Raw genomic sequence first — 18,168 nt, forward strand, 5'->3', positions numbered from 1 at the left:
CAGTAGGTGGCATTTAATTTCTTTGTTATGTTACATTTTTTATTCCTCCTAACAAATTGTGTCATCTTGGACACTCCACTGTTTTGCCTATTCACCTGTTTCTGTGTCTACTTCATAGATTCATAGGCCGGAATTTTGCTGGCGCTCAGGGGGCGGGTTTGGAGACGGGACATCCGGCAAAATCGCAAAGATTGACAGCGGACAGGAAACCCGCAGTCAACCCGCCTCCAATCAATCTTCCCAAGTGTCGGGTCCCCGATTTGCGCATGGACCCGACACCTAGCGGCAGGAAGAGGATTATAGTCACTTAACTGCCTGTTAAAGGTTGTTAGCAGGCAGTTAACAGGCTCTTTTTCAATTTTGACACTTCTACTTCAGGCTTCCCGATGTCCGGACACCACGCCAGGTAAGTGTGGCATGTTGTGGAGTCTGCTATAATGTTTCTGCATTGATGACAGTTGCAGAAGTGGTGTGAAGGAGCCAATGGTGCACTGGTGAGTTTCAGAGGTAAGAAAATATTGGGAAATTAATTTTTAATGCATGTAGACTTTTCTGTAGGTAACAAGTTTTGAATTGTATGTCTAGTCCCACCTCTTTGGGAGAACCTCTCTCACCAGTGACAGATTGCTTCTGTAACCTCACCTGCAGCTGCCATCTGTTCTAGCCTAAGGAGGGAGTCACTGGAGAGCCTGTGTGCAAGAGCTCACCTTTGTACAGTGATTGTCAGTGTTTGCAGCACCTCAATGCTGTCAAACACTGAGAAGTCAGCTGTCAAAAAAAAATTGTGCATGGTCCCTTTAAGAAAACTGGCAGATGATGCGTCATCAAATGATGTCATCTGACCGGCTTTGTCTTAATTGGCCGGCAAGCTTGCAGGGCGGGCTTAAGGCCAATTGATGTAAAATCATGTCTGTGGGCCGGATGTAGTTGGGGACGGGACTGGAACCTGGAAGCCATCTGACCCACTACCAAGCCCCATCGATCGAGAAAATCATGGCCATAGAGTCATACAGCACAGAAGGCGGCCATTCGGCCCATCGTGTCTGTGCCGGCTCTTTGAAAGAGCGATCCAATTAGTCCCCCTCGCTGCTCTTTTCCTCATAGCCCTGCAAATGTTTCCTTTTCAAGCATATATCCAATTTCCTTTTGAAAGTTACTGTTGAATCTGCTTCCATCACCCTTTCAGGCAGTGCATTCCAGATCACAACTCACTGTGTAAAAAAGATTCTCCTCATCTCCCATCTGGTTCTTTTGTCAATTATCTTAAGTACTTAGCTCTTTGATTAACTTGTGTGTTACTCCTGTTCTTCTGCTGTATTACTGATAGTTTCATTCCAATTATTCTTGAATTACACTTATACTGATTACCTCTTTCTAAAAAAAAAGCCTGTTGCCTCGCTAATGTTGCCATCACAACTTTTTGTATACGTGCCAAATTCTGACCAGCAGTGTTAAAAATACACACAACTTGCATCATTATGGAAATTCTGCACTTTCCTTTGCTCTTGTTCTCATTAGCAGAATAGTTCTTTGCAGAAAAAGGCAGTTAAACAGACATGAAAAAATTAATTCTAATTACATTTAGAAAAGTAATAATATATTCCTAGCAACAGGAATGGCACACTATAAGGCTCCTGTAATCAAGAATAGAAAATCCAGATTGAAGGGAATGGGTGATCAAGGAATGTAGCAATATAGAAACAATACTAATGCAGTCCGTGATATCTTAATTCTGTATGTGAACTCAGTTCCACACCAATGTTGTTGACTCTTAACTGCCCTCTGAAGTGGCCTAGCAAGCCACTCTGTTGTATCAAACCAGGGCAACTAGGAATGAGTAATGGATGCCAGTGATGCCCACCTCCCATGAATGAATAAAACAATACCAGAAGAGTGTAATCAGGATTTGTGCCATTCTAATGAATCTTCTAGTAGCCAAGTAGAGAGCCAATGGAAGGGCCCTTTGAGTGAGGTACCTCTTGCCCTCTCAAAGGGAAGCAAGGCTGCAACGGTAGGATAGATAGAACATAGACTCTACTAACAATGGTGGAACTTGGGTCATATGTCACACTTTCCTATATTTTCATTCTGTTTGCAATTTAAATTTATATAAATGCATCAAGTACCGCGCCAATTGAACAATTTTCTATACTCTTATTTGTGATTGCATTCATGTACATGCAGGATTAAAAAAATTGATTCTGCTATGTTTCCAACTTCCTGTTGGCTCTCATGTTACTTCTTTTCCCATCTTTGTTTCTCCATTGTTGGTTTTATTTTTTCGACACTTATCCTCCCCTTTTTTTTTGGCTCTCTTCTGGTTCTGGGTTTCTTGGCTTGCTGTGCTGTTGTTTCTCTTTAATTTCTTCCTTTCTCACTCTTTGCTTGTTTCACTGTATCTTCCCCTCCATTCTTCACCTTTTTTAAACTGTCTTCCCAAGTATTCAAAGTATGAAAAAAAAAAGTATTTTCTAAAGGCCTTCGATACAGTGAATAAACGGGTCGTTTTCCGAGTGGCAGGCAGTGACTAGTGGGGTACCGCAAGGATCGGTCCTAGGACCCCAGCTGTTCACAATATATATTAATGATCTGGACGAGGGAATTGGATGTAATATCTCCAAATTTGCAGACGACACAAAGCTGGGTGGGAGGGTATGCTGTGAGGAGGATGTCGTGAAACTCCAGCACGATTTGGACAGGTTGGATGATTGGGCAGAAACATGGCAAATGCACTATAATGTGGATAAATGTGAGGTTATCCACTTTGGTGGCAAAAACAGGAAGGCAGATTATTATTTGAATGGCAACAGATTGGGAGAAGGGGAAGTGCAAAGAGACCTGGGTGTTCTTGTACACCAGTCGCTGAAGGTAAGCATGCAGGTGCAGCAGGCGGTTAAGAAGGCAAATGGTATGTTGGCCTTCATAGCAAGAGAGTTCGAGTACAAGAACAAGGATGTCTTGCTGCAGTTGTACAGGGCCTTGGTGAGACCACACCTTGAGTATTGTGTGCAGTTTTGGTCGCCTTACCTGAGGAAGGACGTTCTTGCCATGGAAGGAGTGCAGCGAAGATTCACCAGGCTGATACCTGGGATGGCAGGAATGACGTATGAGGAGAGATTGTGTCGATTGGGCTTTTACTCACTGGAGTTTAGAAGATTGAGCGGGGATCTCATCGAAACCTATAAAATTCTGTCAGGTCTGGACAGACTAGATGCAGGAAGGATGTTCCGGGGAGTCCAGAACCAGGGGTCATAGTCTAAGGATAAGGGGTAAGCCATTTAGGACTGAAATGAGGAGGAATTTCTTCACCCAGAGAGTGGTGAACCTGTGGAATTCTCTGCCACAGAGGGCGGTGGAGGCCAGGTCATTAAGTATATTCAAGAAAGAGTTGGATGTATTTCTTAAGGCTAAAGGGATCAAGGGATATGAGGAGAAGGCAGGGACCGGGTACTGAATTTGGATGATCAGCCATGATCTCATTGAATGGCGGAGCAGGCTCGAAGGGCCGAATGGCCAACTCCTGCTCCTATCTTCTATGTTTCTATGTTTCTATAAGGTACCACATGGTCGGCTCACAACAAAGGTTAGGGCACGTGGAGTCCAGGGACAAATAGCCGAATGGATAGCAAATTGGCTAAAAAATAGAAAGCAGAGAGTATGGGTAAAGGGTAGTCATTCAGATTGGAGGAAAGTAGAAAGCAGTGTTCCACAAGGATCAATGCTGGGATCACTCTTGTTCATAATTTACATTAATGATTTGGACTTAGGAACAAGTAACTCTGCATATGAGACCAAACTGGGGGTGTATAGCTAACACTGCGGAAGAATGCAACATAATACAAAAAGACATTAGAAAACTTCCAGACTGGGCAGTTAAGTGGCAAATGAACTTTAACAGAGATAAATGTGAGGCTACGCACTTTGGTAGGAAAAATAGAAACATCACCTACACCTTAGAAAATAAGAAACTGAATGGGGTAGTAGAACAAAGGAATCTAGGAATACAGGTGAACAAATCATTAAAAGCAGCACCACAGGTCATCATAGCAATTAAAAATGATAACAAACCACTGGGATTTATTTCTAGGAGTATAGACTCTGGTCAGGCTGCACTTGGATCACTGTGCACATTTCTGGTCTCCATACTATAAAAAGGACATAGAAGCACTGGATTAAGTGCAAAAAATATATACAAAATGGCACCAGAACTAAGAGATTACAGCTTTTGGGAAAGATTGAACAGGTTGGAGCTTTTTTCTTTAGAAAAGAGAAGAGTTAGAGGTGACCTGAAAGAGGTCTTTAAATTATGAATGGGTTGGACAGGGTAGATGTGGAGAGAATGTTTCCACTTGTGGGAGAATCCAAAACTAGGGGCCATAAATGCAAGATATTTACTAATAAATCTAATAGGGAAATAAGGAGAAATTCCTTTACTTGGAGAGTGGTTAAAATGTGGAACTTGCTACCACAGGAAGTGGTTGAGGCAAATAGCTTAGATGCTTTCAAAAGAAACCTGAGAGACAAGGGAATCGAAAGCTATGCTGAAAGGCTAAGATGAGACAGATGGAATGGGAGGAGACTCGTATGGGGTATAAACACCAGCACAGACTAGTTGAGTCGAATGGCCTGTTCTGTGCTGTATATTCTATGTGCCCACACTGCAAGAAAATGACTGAGTCTCAGAGAAAATATGCCCTCACATACGTATATTGTTTGAAATTTTAGAGGGCACTTTTATAGTTTAATGAGTACTGGAAATTCCTGGATGATCTCAGCATTTCCTTGGCTGTATCCATTGTTACATGGCAAGTCACGTGAAAAACAGGAATTCCCTTGGAGAAGGAAGCAATGCTCAGACTGACCAATAGTGTCGCTACTGAGCACAACAAGGGTTCAAACTTTGAAAAGCAAACGGAGGGGAAATATAGTAAGGCCTTTAATTCCCAGAACTGTTACATTTAACCTTGTGTAAATTAAAATAAATGGATTCTTATGGTTTTAATAGTTTGCAGAACAGCTGCAGTACTGCTAAGTTGCTAGTGGTGGCGATGCTGAGCTGTTATCCCGCCATTGTTATCAGCAGAAACTTAGGAGCTGTAGCCCTGGTCAATACATTTTTGTTTTGATTCCTCCCACTTTCTTGATGTGTTCATAATGTTTTGATAATTTGATTAATAGCAAGCATATGGTGTGTATCTCTTCCATTTGAAAATTTAAAAAAAAACACAAGAAAAATATTTTTCAGGCTATAGCTGCTTTCTTCCAACTGTAGGACAGTTTCTGAATCGTAATGCATTCTCTTGTAACATCTTCACAACAACAACTTGCATGTATACAGCACTGTTAATGTAGTGAAACGTCCCAAGGCTCTTCACAGGAGCATTATCAGACAAAATCTGACACCGAGCCACTTAAGGAGATAGTAGGACAAGAGGTAGGTTTTAAGGAGCATCTTAATAGGAAGAAAGAGAGGTGGAGAGGCTTAGGGAGGGAATTCCAGAGTTTTAAGGCCTAGACAGCTGAAGGCACAGCAGACAATGGAGGGGCGAAGGAAATTGAGGGTGCACAAGAGTCCAGAATTGGAATCAAAATGTCAATCACTTTGGCAGTGTCTCTAAACAAATACACTTTTTTTGCAACATTTCTGTTGTCGAATGACTTGCTTTCAGCACAAGTTCGGAGCATTTTGGACTGTTTCTTTTGCTATATTACACTGCTAAAGAATCCAATATAACACATTACATTCTAGTAAACACTGTTCCCAAAGTCCAAGGCCTCTTTGACACCTGCTGACTTGGAAGCTAAGACAGCTGACGCAAAGCTCCTGCCGGAATAAGCAATTGTGTTATATATTTTGTCCAAACCAGTTGAAAAATATATGCCATTGTTCACATTTGAAGAATAGATTGCAATTACGATGGCCAAACCATCTCTCTCAACCAAATAATTATAGCACTGAAGGATCACAATTCCCAGGGGTTCTTGCATTTGAAGGAACTTATACTGCAATTAGCCTGAGTGTTTTGCCTTGGTTGGTGTCACTCCACTAACTGGAGTCTTCAGCCTTTTCTGTATTGCTGTATTTTTGCAAGCAAGCAGTGTCAAACAGAGAGGACCAATTTATGCCCTGTTGGGCCAAAACGAGGATTTGGGGGGAAAATTATGAAGTGTTGTAAAATATTTCCCAAGATTAAAAAATATATATATAAATAAGTAGCTGAGATTTGAAAAGGGCCACACGTTAATTTTGGTTGCGGGGTACAGTAAGTTCTGGCTTTTGTCTCCATGGTTTCATGGCATTCCCCCCGCCCGCCTGTGATTGGTGTCTCTGCTGTCGGTTGCTCAGGTCTGCTGCTTGTCTCCCGCCCGCCGGGCGCTGTTGCCGCGAGCCAGCCTCAGACCGGGACACACACATATTGCACTCACACACAGACAGCAACCTCTGCGAAACAGCACAATACAAACATCCTGCTTCTATTTTTTTTTGCAAAAGACTAAAAGCAGCGAACGGTGAGTCCTTTTTACTAATTAAAATAAAAAATCTTTAACTCCTTTGTCCTATGTTGGGAAGCTGCTTTTTTTGCAGCTGGGGTTGAGGTGGTTCCACTATTTAGGAGATTTCTTTTATAAATGCATTTGCAACAATTGAGGACGATCTACTTTGTCCCTTCTGTGTAAAATCCTTCCATCATCTTCTTTCCTCAATCCAAGACGTATTCATCATGCTTTTAAAATATGTGTGGGGAAAAATGTTCTGATTGAGTCGAACGCCAAGTGATTCCTTTAAACTGCAATTGCAAAATCACCTCCGTTCAGTCCGTAAGGGTGACCCCGAGCTTCCGGTCGCCTGTCATTTCAATTCACCGTTCCATTCCCACTCGGACCTCACCGTCCTTGGCCTCTTGTACTGTTCCACGGAAGCTCAACGTAAACTCGAGGAACAGCACCTCATCTTCCGATTAGGCACTCTGCAGCCTTCCGGTCTCAATATCGAGTTCAACAATTTCAGATCATAACCTCGGCCCCTATTTCATTTTCACTTATATTTTTCCACTCCTTTCCTTTCCCCCCCCCCCTTTCCTTTTGTTTCTCTCTCACACCTGGCAGCTATCTTTTGCCCTGCCAGTACACTTTACACCTAATCACAGCCTATTACCATCTCGTCTAGCTTCTAATCTCTTTTACTTTTGGTTCTTTTATTCTTTTGTCCGATCGCAGCCCTGCCTTCGATCTAGTTCCTTTTCTCTCCAGTTTTGAAGAAGGGTCAAACCCGAAACATCAACTCAAATTTCTCTCCACGGATGTTGCCTGACTTGCTGAGTTTTTCCAGCATTTTCTGTTGTTATTGCAAAATCGTTTCCTGGCAGAGTAAAAAAAAGGAAAATGGTTTATTTGTGACAAAAAAAATCATGGTTAATGTCTTGATTTGCACGCAGCGTTAGTACAGCATCGGAAGTATGATAAGAGATTATCAGTGATTTTAAGTGCGTTAATGCACAGGTCATAACATTTCCATGCAGTGTTTATGTGGGAGAATATGATTCTTTAGAGAGCTTATGACGAGTGGTTTCCTGTGGGGCTGTCCTTAACAGACCTCTGGGAGTAAATTGCTATGTAGTTGGTGAGATTCCTGGTAAAATGAGCACAGAACCAGAACACTAGGTCCCTGGTCCTTTTAAGCTACAAAAGAGAGGTTCACAGAGCTCCACTTAGTGTTTAGTTCATTAATGTAATTGGGGAGCAATGCAAATGCACATGTGAAAATTCATAAAACATTGATTATTTCCACTGCACGTTTTTCAGATTTTCACTAATTTGTATGCCATAATATTAGGAAGTTCAGTCTTTACTACGTGAAACAAATAGACTACTGCAGAAATGACCTGAGTGGGGTGTACCAGTTAGAGTTGAATGTGTATTTGGATGTGCGGTGTACACAGGTCTCCATGGAGAACTGGAAAACTTAATTTATGTCTGAGTGAGGGGCACCGACTTAAGTTTAATGGTTATGAGTGGGTTGTACAAGTCTTACTCATAACAAATTCTAGGCAAATTTATGACACCTCACTATACACCCATGTGTTGTGTGGGTAAATGTAAATTCAGTATTGCGTCAGATGTGTCTGCTAGTTTATTCATAATGTTTGAAATCATGCTGTACAGCAGATGTTCATATTGTAACTCACTGAGTGGATTGCGCTCCTGATCTGTAATTGTTTGCTGATGGGAAACATTCTGATCTGGGAAAACTACCCTGAGTTTCAGAAAGCATATTATCACCAAGTTCTGCTTTTGTTATCTAGTTGCCATTTGTGTAATTCCCCATTTAAATATATTAATGTTATTAAATTTGTAGCAATTGCATGAAAGCTATTTTGTTGCTTCTGTGCACTATCATTCCCCATTTGTTCTCTATCCTTAATTGAAGATGTATTCATCATACAAATATATATGTTTGTGGCATAATTTGTGAAGTGGTTTGTGGTCTCAGCCCAAATCTCCCTCGTAGAATTGTTCAGGAAATTTCACAGAGCATCCCAACAAGGACGCTTAAATTTTCTTTTTGGGGGGGGGGGGAAATGATCTTTGCAGATTTTCTGAGCTTCCAAGTAATTCAGTGTCAATTGTTTTTGTGCTGTACAAGTTGGAGAAGTGCCTGAATTTTGCTTCATTGTGGGGTTCAAAGGAGCAGAAGTGTTTAGCAAAGCTTTTTGTTTACAAACTTATCATAATACAGGATTGTAGATGGTGTCATAACATCTTGGAGTCACTGGTGTGTGACATCAAGAGAAAGCTGAGGCCTGGCTCTTCTCCCTGACTAAACTGGCCCAGATTTTGCTGTCAAAATAATGGCGAGTTTACTGGCGCTTGCTGGTATTAACATGTAAATCGTTCAGAATTTGACTCTAGTTTCACCCAATTTCTATCTCCGTTCTTCTGTTTCTTTCTCAATCCATAACTCTTGTTGATTTAAGGAGATAGATTATTGGTCCCATGGTTCACCGAGGTCACAGAATCACAGAAACCCCACAGTGCAGATAGAGGCCATTTCGGCCCATCGAGCCTGCACCGACACATATCCCACCCGATCCCCGTAACCCCTACACCAACACATATCCCACCCTATCCCCGTAACCCCACGTATTTAATCCCCCTAACACTAAGGGTCAATTTTATCATAGCCAATCAACCTAACCCGCACATCTTTGGACTGTGGGAGGAAACCGGAGCACCCGGAGGAAACCCACGCAAACACGGGGAGAATGTGCAAACTCCACACAGACAGTCACCCGAGGCCGGATTCGAACCCGGGTTCCTGGCGCTGTGAGGCAACAGTGCTAACCACTATGCCAGGTCCCAGATGCTCCGCTGCCCTCGTGCTGTTGTCAGCTCGCATGTAAAGCAACTTGCAGGGCAAAACATTTTCGAGCTGACGGGTGAGGGAATAAGCCTGACTAAAGGGGGCACAACGCGAGATGCCCCGCCCCAGCAAAATCTGGGCCAATGAGTTTATTAACCAATTTCTTGAGAATCCTCTATCTCTGTCTAAGAGGCCTCAATTTGGCCACCATTTTTGTTGCCAAATATTGTCATTATCTGCTGGCTCCTTGAAACCTGCAGTAACTTGTGTGGAGAGTCCTGATCTGGTATGTTGCATTTTGTATTTATTTTCAAGTCGGAATATTTGAGCAATTCGTTCCAAGCAAAAATAATCAACTTTTAGGAGTAAGATTAATAATGTAGTTTTTTTTAATTCAGTTTTTTAATTTAAATCTTTAATTCTGCTCAGATGACCAGCTTTAACCTTTGATTCCTGTAATCTGGTTGTGGTAGAAATTGTTAACATTGAAATCTATATATAAATAATGTGTTGTTTTTTTTAAACAGGTGGGTGGCATGAAAGGTGTTGATCCTTTCCGAGACAGGCCAGGAATTCTGGTTGCACATTTCTTCTCTTCCCATTCCTCCGTCATTTCCCATTCGGCCATTGGCCTACCCAAGTGGAGAGTTGCCAACCCACTTCTGTTTTGTCACCCTGCCCCCAAATTTGAGTTTCCTCTTGTTGCTTTCCTGCTTATACTCTGCTTTTTTTTCTATGCTCTGAGATATGTTCCTCTATATGAAGTCTACAGTCAAAATGTAAGAGCTTGTAGTTGCTGCTGTAGCAACAAACATCATAGAAATTTACAGCACAGAAGGAGGCCATTTGACCTGTCGTGCCTGTGCTGGCTCTTTGAAAGAGTAGTCGTGCTTTTTTTGTCCGTAACCCTGGAAGTTCCTCATCCTCATGTACCTGCCCAACTCCCTTTTAAAATTATTTATGGAATCGGCTTCCACCACCTTTTCAAGTAGAGCGTTCCAGATCCCAACAACATGGACCAAAAAACCCATGGAATAAGTAAGCTGAGCTAGGTAACCTGCTTCAGTGCATCATGAGTGACCTAGATGCCTTTCACTCTTTCTCATTCACACAGTTCCTCTTGTGGTCTGTATCTGTTTCAAATCTTTTAGTATTCCTTACCACAGAAGTGGAAAGGAAACCCAACAGAGTTATCAGTGCTTTTGTTTCCTCCTCTAGTTTTCTTTGCTGTCTTTTTCTTTGAAGTGCAGCTGCTGGCAAAGAAGATGGCTAGAAGACTTGCTCTGAGATCACCTCCAATGCAGCTCTACAACTGGCTGTCGGGAGGTGTCTTGAGAACGGCATGGGTGACTTTTGATATTGCGTGTTTTTCCGCTCCCAGGGGGAAAGGGTCTGGCCTGCACTCGGCACCTCCCACAATCCCGGCGCTGAGAGACTGAAACACACACACCATGTGAAGCGTTGTTAGATGCCTGTGGCCTATTGCTCCATGGTCATAGTGCATTGCCGCTGCACTTTGTTGTGGCAGCCTGGGAGGGGAGAAGGTGATGTGTACATAGCGGAGTGAGCATGTGGCTGCATGACTGTGCTAACCTCAGTGCAATAAGTCTCAACCCACTCGAGCGAGAAATGGTACATAACCTGCTGCTACCCTACCACAATGCAGAGTTGGAACAAGAATATATTTATAACAAAAATTATGCTTTTGTTTCATGTGCTGTTGTTGTATTGGTGTTCTTTGTTGGTTATCTTCTGTTTTGTGTGTGCTGCCTTGTTATGCTCTGGTCTGTCTCACTGTTTTCTCTTGTGATCTTGTTACTGTTTCTGTCACATGTCTACTATCTGTTCCAGTATATTTTGCCCATTGTCAGTTGAGGATAGTGATTTTTTATATACAAGATGGCAGCAGAGTCCACCTCATGACCAGAGCCTTTTTGATTTTTTTTTTGTAGCTGTCCACTAGCTTTTAGTGATTTCTGTACATAGACTCCTAAATCTCTGCTCCTCCACAATTTGTAGCTTCTCACCATTTACAAAAAACTCTGATCTATCTTTCTTAGGATGACCTCACGGTTCCTCAAACTGAACTTCATCTGCCACAGTTTTGCCCTCACAGTTCCCCAAACTCAACTCCATCTCCCACAGTTTTGCCCACTCAAAGAAAGAAAGACTTGCATTTATATAGTGCCTTTCACAACCTCAGGACATCTTCAAGCACTTTACAGCCAATGAAGTACTTTTGAAGTTTAGTCACTGTTGTAATTTAGGAATCTATCCATGTCCCTTTGCAACTTTCTGCTCCCCTCTACACTACTTACTGTGCCACCTAACTTAATGTTGTCAGCAAACTTGGATCTACGGTTCTCTTCATTCATTCAAGCCATTGATAAATATAATAAAGCTGAGGCCCCAGTACAAATCCCTGGAGGACACCACTTGTCACATCCCACCAATTGGAGTGCATACCCATTATCCCTACTCTGTCTCCTGCTTCCTAACCAATTCCCTACCCATGTCAATAGGTTGCCTCCAATTCCATGCATTTTTGTTTTTGCTGACAGTCTCTTGTGCAGAACCTTATTGAATGCCTTTTGGAAGTCCATATAAATAACATCCATAGACACTCCCATATCTACCATGTTAGTGACCTCCTCAAAAAAATCAACTCAGTTACATATCATTACCATTTACAAATCAATGCTGGCTCTCTCTGATCAACTCATATTTGTCCAAATGCTTAGTCGCTAATGACATTCAAATAACTTCCCCACAACAGACATTAGAATAATAGGTCTATAATTTCCTGGTTTCTCTCTCCTACCCTTCTTTAAATAACTAATTGACATTGCAATTTTTCAATCCAAGGGAACAGTTCCTGAATCAAGAGATCTTTGGAAGATTATGACTAAAGCATCTGCAATTTCCTCACCTACTTTTAATTTCCTGGGGTGGAAACTATCAGGCCCTGGGGATCTGTCGTCTCTTCAGTCTCATTATTTTCTCCATTACCATCTTTTACTTGTACTAAATCTCCCCTTGATTTATTGTTAATTTTCCTCGTATCTCTGGTATACTCTTCCCCTACTGTGAAGACCAATATAAAGTAATCATTTACCAATCTGCCATTTCCTTATTTTCATTACAGTGTCACCCGCGTCTATCTTTAAGGGGCCCACATTACCCTTAGCCACCCTTTTTCTCTTAATTTATTTATAAAACCTTTTAGTGTTCTCCTTGATATACCTGTTAAGGTTTTTCTCGTGTTCCCTTTTTGCAGCTCTTACTACGTTTTTTATTGTTTCCCTTTGATGCTCTTTATATCTCTCCCAGGCTGTGGGATCTCCACTATTCTCTGCATTTGTGTAAGCCCTTTTAGTTTTATACTATCTCTCGCCTCTTTTGTTGACCAAGATTGTTGAATTACACAAGTAGAGCTCTTGCCCCTTAGGGGTATTTACAGGCTGACAGTTGACATGAAAAATTGAATGGGAATGTTGATAAAGCAATTTACAGTGGTTAATGTTGAAAGAAAAGCATAATCCAAAATCATAACGGGAAGTGTGCACTCGCTGCAAGATTTTAATGTATATAGAGATGTTGCCCCTCCTCAGTGGTGTAACTCATTGACAAAAGTTTAAAAGGAATCATCTCTTCCTGTAACCAGATTTCTGTTTCTCTCCCACTATATAATGTGTTCTGTTTTACACTCTTTCTACCTCTCCCTTTCATTCAGTTTTCTTGTCTGCATCTCTGACTCTCATTCTCTCTCGCAAAGAAAAACGGGCAGAAATAATCTTTTAATTTTTTTAATACGTTTTGTTAAAATTGTTCCGTCGTGATTCGTTTTTATGAAGGACTTTTGTGCCCTATTCCTGGTCTGCCATTCCCCTTTGCTCTGTCTTTCTGCTCAGTCTCCCATTCTGTCCAATGTCTAGCCTCCTTCGGAGTGAGATTTACAGTTTTTTGCCTCTTAGGAAATATCTGTTATTAAGGAGGTGCATTATTCAGGAAAATACTGAGGAGGGAGGCCTTTCCTTAGGATAGTCCTTGCAGAGCACAGCAGACTCTCTATTACCCGTCTTGATTATCCACCAGAATTTTAGCAGGCACAAAGTCTTGTGCAAGTTGGCTTCCTTTGTATTTCATCTCTTTTTTTCCGCTTGAATTAAACTGCATAATATTTATTTTATCTATTTCTATTGTACAAGCCTTCATTCATGGTACTAGTGCACCAAGTGAATAAGACCAAAATGATCTACTGATGTACTTTACCTACCGGGAGGGGACCTCTTCCATTATAATGGAGGTTCCATTGTAAATAGAAAATTTCAGAAAAGTAAAAAATGACACAGCCAGAGTTAGATTTTTTACTTCCAATAATTGTTCCCAAAATGGATGCCAATTGGCACTGAAGCCATTTTTTTTAGAATAGTGTAACCTTGTTAACAGATAAATATCTCACTGGACAAAATTCAAGTATCCAAAGCTGTGCTATGGAAACGAGATGACCATAAGCTTCTACTCACCTTGTAGACTAATGGTCTGTATTACAATGTCACTTTTGGAAGCTGGTCTGTAAATTTGAAGTGTTGCCCTCCTGCGGGCAAATCTATCCAGTTTTACAGTGCAGGGCAGCTTCAGCAGTGGCGGGGAGAGGGGTTGGTGGGGGGTTAAAAGATGGCCAAAAGCATGGCAGGTGGCAGCCTGAGTGCATCAAACTATCTCGTGTTCCTTATACTTACACGTGTCAGCCTTGGCTCAGTGGGTAACACTCTTGCCTCTCATTCAAAAGGTTGTGGGTTCAAGTCCCACTCCAGAGACTTGAGCAGATAACCTAGGCTGACACTCCAGTGCCATGCTGAGGGAGTGCTGCACTGTCAGAGGTGCCATTTTTCCAATGAATTGTTAAACCGAGGCCCTGCCTACCCTCTCAGGTGGACGTAAAAGATCCTGTGGCACTATTTTGAAGATGAGCAGGGGAGTTCTCCCTGGTGTCCTGGCCAACATTTATCCCTCAACCAACATCACTAAAACGGATTATCTGGTCATTATCACACTGTGGGACCTTGCTGTGCGCAAATTGGCTGCTGCGTTTCCTACATTACAATAGTACTTCAAAAGTACTTAACTGGCTGTAAAGCGCATTGGGACGTCCTGTGATTGTGAAAGACACTATATAAATGCAAGACTTTCTTTTTATGCTGTAGAAGTTTCATGGCCATTTATTGTAGGGCTTTCTATGGAAGTTCCAGAATACATATTTCAATATTGGTTTCTTGCCTTTTTTTCAGCAAGAAAGCATATTACAGTGAAATTAATATGATAGTGCACCTTGGTGCCTGGATAGGTGTGTATTTGAGTGGTTTCTGCTGGGTTATGTGAGTTTATTATTGGTATTATTTGTATTCTGTAAATTTAGAAACTTGTGCACTCCAGACTGAGACAGTAATTTCTGAAGAAAATATTGTCAGCAAGCTACAGGTGTTATTTTTCCTCCCACACAACATGCTACAGGGCAGGCATGCACATTTTTGATGTGTTCTACAGATTACTTGCATGCCTTTTCTGTGGAAACAATAGGGATTTCAAAAACTGGTTTACCATGTTAGTAATGGGTGGTCTTTTGCCAACTTGATTTCTCGGTTCAATTAGATTACCTACTAAAGAGTGATTGCTAGTCCAGGACATGGTACTGAAACTCTTTAATTACTGAGCAGCTGAGACACACACACGTAAGAACAAATAGTCTTTTAAAAAGGTCATTTTCTGTTGGTGTAAATCCCTCCGTTTTCTCCCTAGTTCCCTTGGTCTCTCCTGGGCTGTACAATTCCTACAGTCAAGAAAGGCTGGCAACTTGGTTCCTGAGCTCTGTCAGTGTACCGCGAGTTGGCCAATATGCCCGACATTACAACAGTGACTACACTTCAGAAATACTTCGTTGGCTGTAAAGCGCTTTGCGATGTCCTGAGGTCATGAAAGGCGCTATATAAATGCAAGTCTTATGAAAGAAAATGGAAGAACTTGTATTTATATTGCGACTTTCAAGTTCACAGGATGTCCCAATGCGCTTCATAAGCGATGGATACTTTTTAAAGGGTAGTATCTGTTGCTATTGTAGGCAAAGGCAGTAGTCAGTTTGCACACAGCAAGATCCCACAAACAACAAATGGAAGAATGACTTGGTAAGCTGTTTTTGGTGGTGTTGGTTGAGGCAGTTAGATTGGCCAGAACACTAGGAGAGCTCCTCTTTCATTAGTGCCATGGAAACTTTTATTTCCACCGGAACAGGCAGATGGGGCCTTGGTTTGATGCCTCATCTGAAAGATGGCACCTGCGACAATGCACTGAAGTATCAACCTGGGTTATGTGCTCAAGTGCTGGAGTGGACCTTGAACCTCCAACCTTCTGGCTCAGGTGAGAGTGTAACCGACTGAGCCAAATATGACCCTACGGGACACGCAATGGTCACTCTCTCTGCTGTATGGCTGAGATTGGTAACTCAGCAGCATGGGATCAAACCTTGCATTTCTCCCCCAACTCCCAGCACGGCGATTCTTCAGTAAAGTTGGACATTGATTAAACCGGTTCTGAAAGAGGGAGTCTCTCTAGCAGTTCAAGGACATGAATTAACTTCCCACACAATGTTTGAAGTACCCGGGGCTAATTATTGTACCTTTGCTGATGCTGATTCAATGACCACAAGCGAATACTCTCAATGACATTCTCATCACTTACTGTTCAAGTGATACTTTTTTTTGTTTTCAAAAATTTCTTTAATGGCATAGTGGGTGAGTGCATCACCTGGAGTGGAGCTGAGGCATACAGAACAGGATAGTTCCAGGGTGCGATACCTGGGACAACAGTAGGGGCTCTACAATTGGCCTCAGCAACTCTGGGCTATAGGGATGAAAAATCAGCCAAGGTTCCTGCTCCTGATTGCTGCCCAGTGACTCCTGTTACAAAGCATGCACGTGTACATGTGGGGACATCAAGATGAGCTCAGCAGTGATTCATTCCAGTGTTGAATAACCTGCCAATGCTTACTGTATTGTCCCTCAACTGAAAAATGGCTCCTTGGTTGGCGTGCTAGAGGGGGAACCATACTCGACCGTAAAGAGAGAACTTGCATTTATATAGCGCCTTTCACGGGCTCAGGACGTCCCAAAGCGCTTCACAGCCAATGAAGCACTTTTTGAAGTGTGGCCACTGTTGTAATATCGGAAAAGCGGCAGCCAATTTGTGCACAGCAAGCCCCCACAAACAGCAATGTGATAAATGACCAGATAATCGGTTTTCAGTGATGTTTGTTGAGGGATGAATATTGGCCACGACACTAGGAAGAACTCCCCCCTGCTCTTACTTGAAATAGTGCCGTGTGATCTTGCCTCCAACTGAGAGGGCAGACGGGGCCTCAGATTAGCAGCTCATCTGAAAGATGCACCTCTGACAGTGCAGCATTCCCTCTGTGTATCACTGAAGCCAGCCCGTTCAGGAGAGTAAGATACTATTGTTGGGGAGGGAGGAAATTATAAAATAAGAATCATTCTTTTTAGCACTTTTTATTGTCGATGGTGTTGCTTTTTTCAGTGGTGTAGCCTGCACCTTCTGTCAAGGGAGTATTTTCCTTTGTATCTTAATATAGGTTGGTGGCCTTGCAATTTTAGCTATTAGCTTCTGCAGCTGCTTTCATAATAGTGTCATCACGTCAAATATATGAATGGAAAAAAACGTCCTCGCCCTTTATCAGCTAAAAGTGCATTCCATTTGGATTACTGTTGCGCACAGATTATTCATAGCTTTTAACCCAAGTCACTTAAAAAAGACAACTGCTGGATAAATGCTGAGCTTCAGATGCTCGTGTTGGAGTGTTGCCGTTACAAAAAGCTGGGTTTGAAATGACCACAGATGGCCTTAAATGAAAGAGGCGTTCTGTTATGGAAACAGTTGTTTTGCACTTGTCACTGTCGTGTCCTGCTCGCACTGTTCAGTCGCTCCCCCACTCTGTATACAGTAGCGGGAGTCTAGGGAGGTGCGGGTAGAGTTTTGGGATTCACGTGAACTGGAAATTTAAAATAATGCAAGTCTAACATGTACAAGTTTATTTCTTTTCCCAGGAAAACTTTTTTTTTTACTGGAATGTTAAATTGTGTTTATATATAGACATGGTCCTGTTTTCTAAATTTCTACATAGTTTCCTACATTACAACAGTGACTCCACTTCAAATGTACTTCATTGCCTGTAAAGCGCTTTGGGACATCCTGAGGTTGTGAAAGGTACTATATAGATGCCAGTTTGCTCTCGCTCTTTCTCTCACTCCTCTTTCTCATGCTCCCTCCCTCTCCTCTCCCCTCCCTCCCCTCTCGCCCCCTCCCTCCCCCTCCCTCCCCTCTCTCCCCCTCCCTCCCCTCTCGCCCCCTCCCTCCCCCTCCCTCCCCTCTCGCCCCCTCCCTCCCCCTCCCTCCCCTCTCGCCCCCTCCCTCCCCCTCCCTCCCCTCTCGCCCCCTCCCTCCCCTCTCGCCCCCTCCCTCCCCTCTCGCCCCCTCCCTCCCCTCTCGCCCCCTCCCTCCCCCCTCGCCCCCTCCCTCCCCCCTCGCCCCCTCCCTCCCCCCTCGCCCCCTCCCTCCCCCCTCGCCCCCTCCCTCCCCCTCCCTCCCCCTCGCCCCCTCCCTCCCCCTCGCCCCCTCCCTCCCCCCTCGCCCCCTCCCTCCCTCCCTCCCCCCTCGCCCCCTCCCTCCCCCCTCGCCCCCTCCCTCCCCCCTCGCCCCCTCCCCCCCCCTCGCCCCCTCCCCCCCCTCGCCCCCTCTCC

Source organism: Somniosus microcephalus, chromosome 3, assembly GCF_052327205.1.
Source record: "Somniosus microcephalus isolate GS21.2 chromosome 3, FLI_Smic_1.0, whole genome shotgun sequence".
NCBI classification, from domain to species: Eukaryota; Metazoa; Chordata; class Chondrichthyes; order Squaliformes; family Somniosidae; genus Somniosus; species Somniosus microcephalus.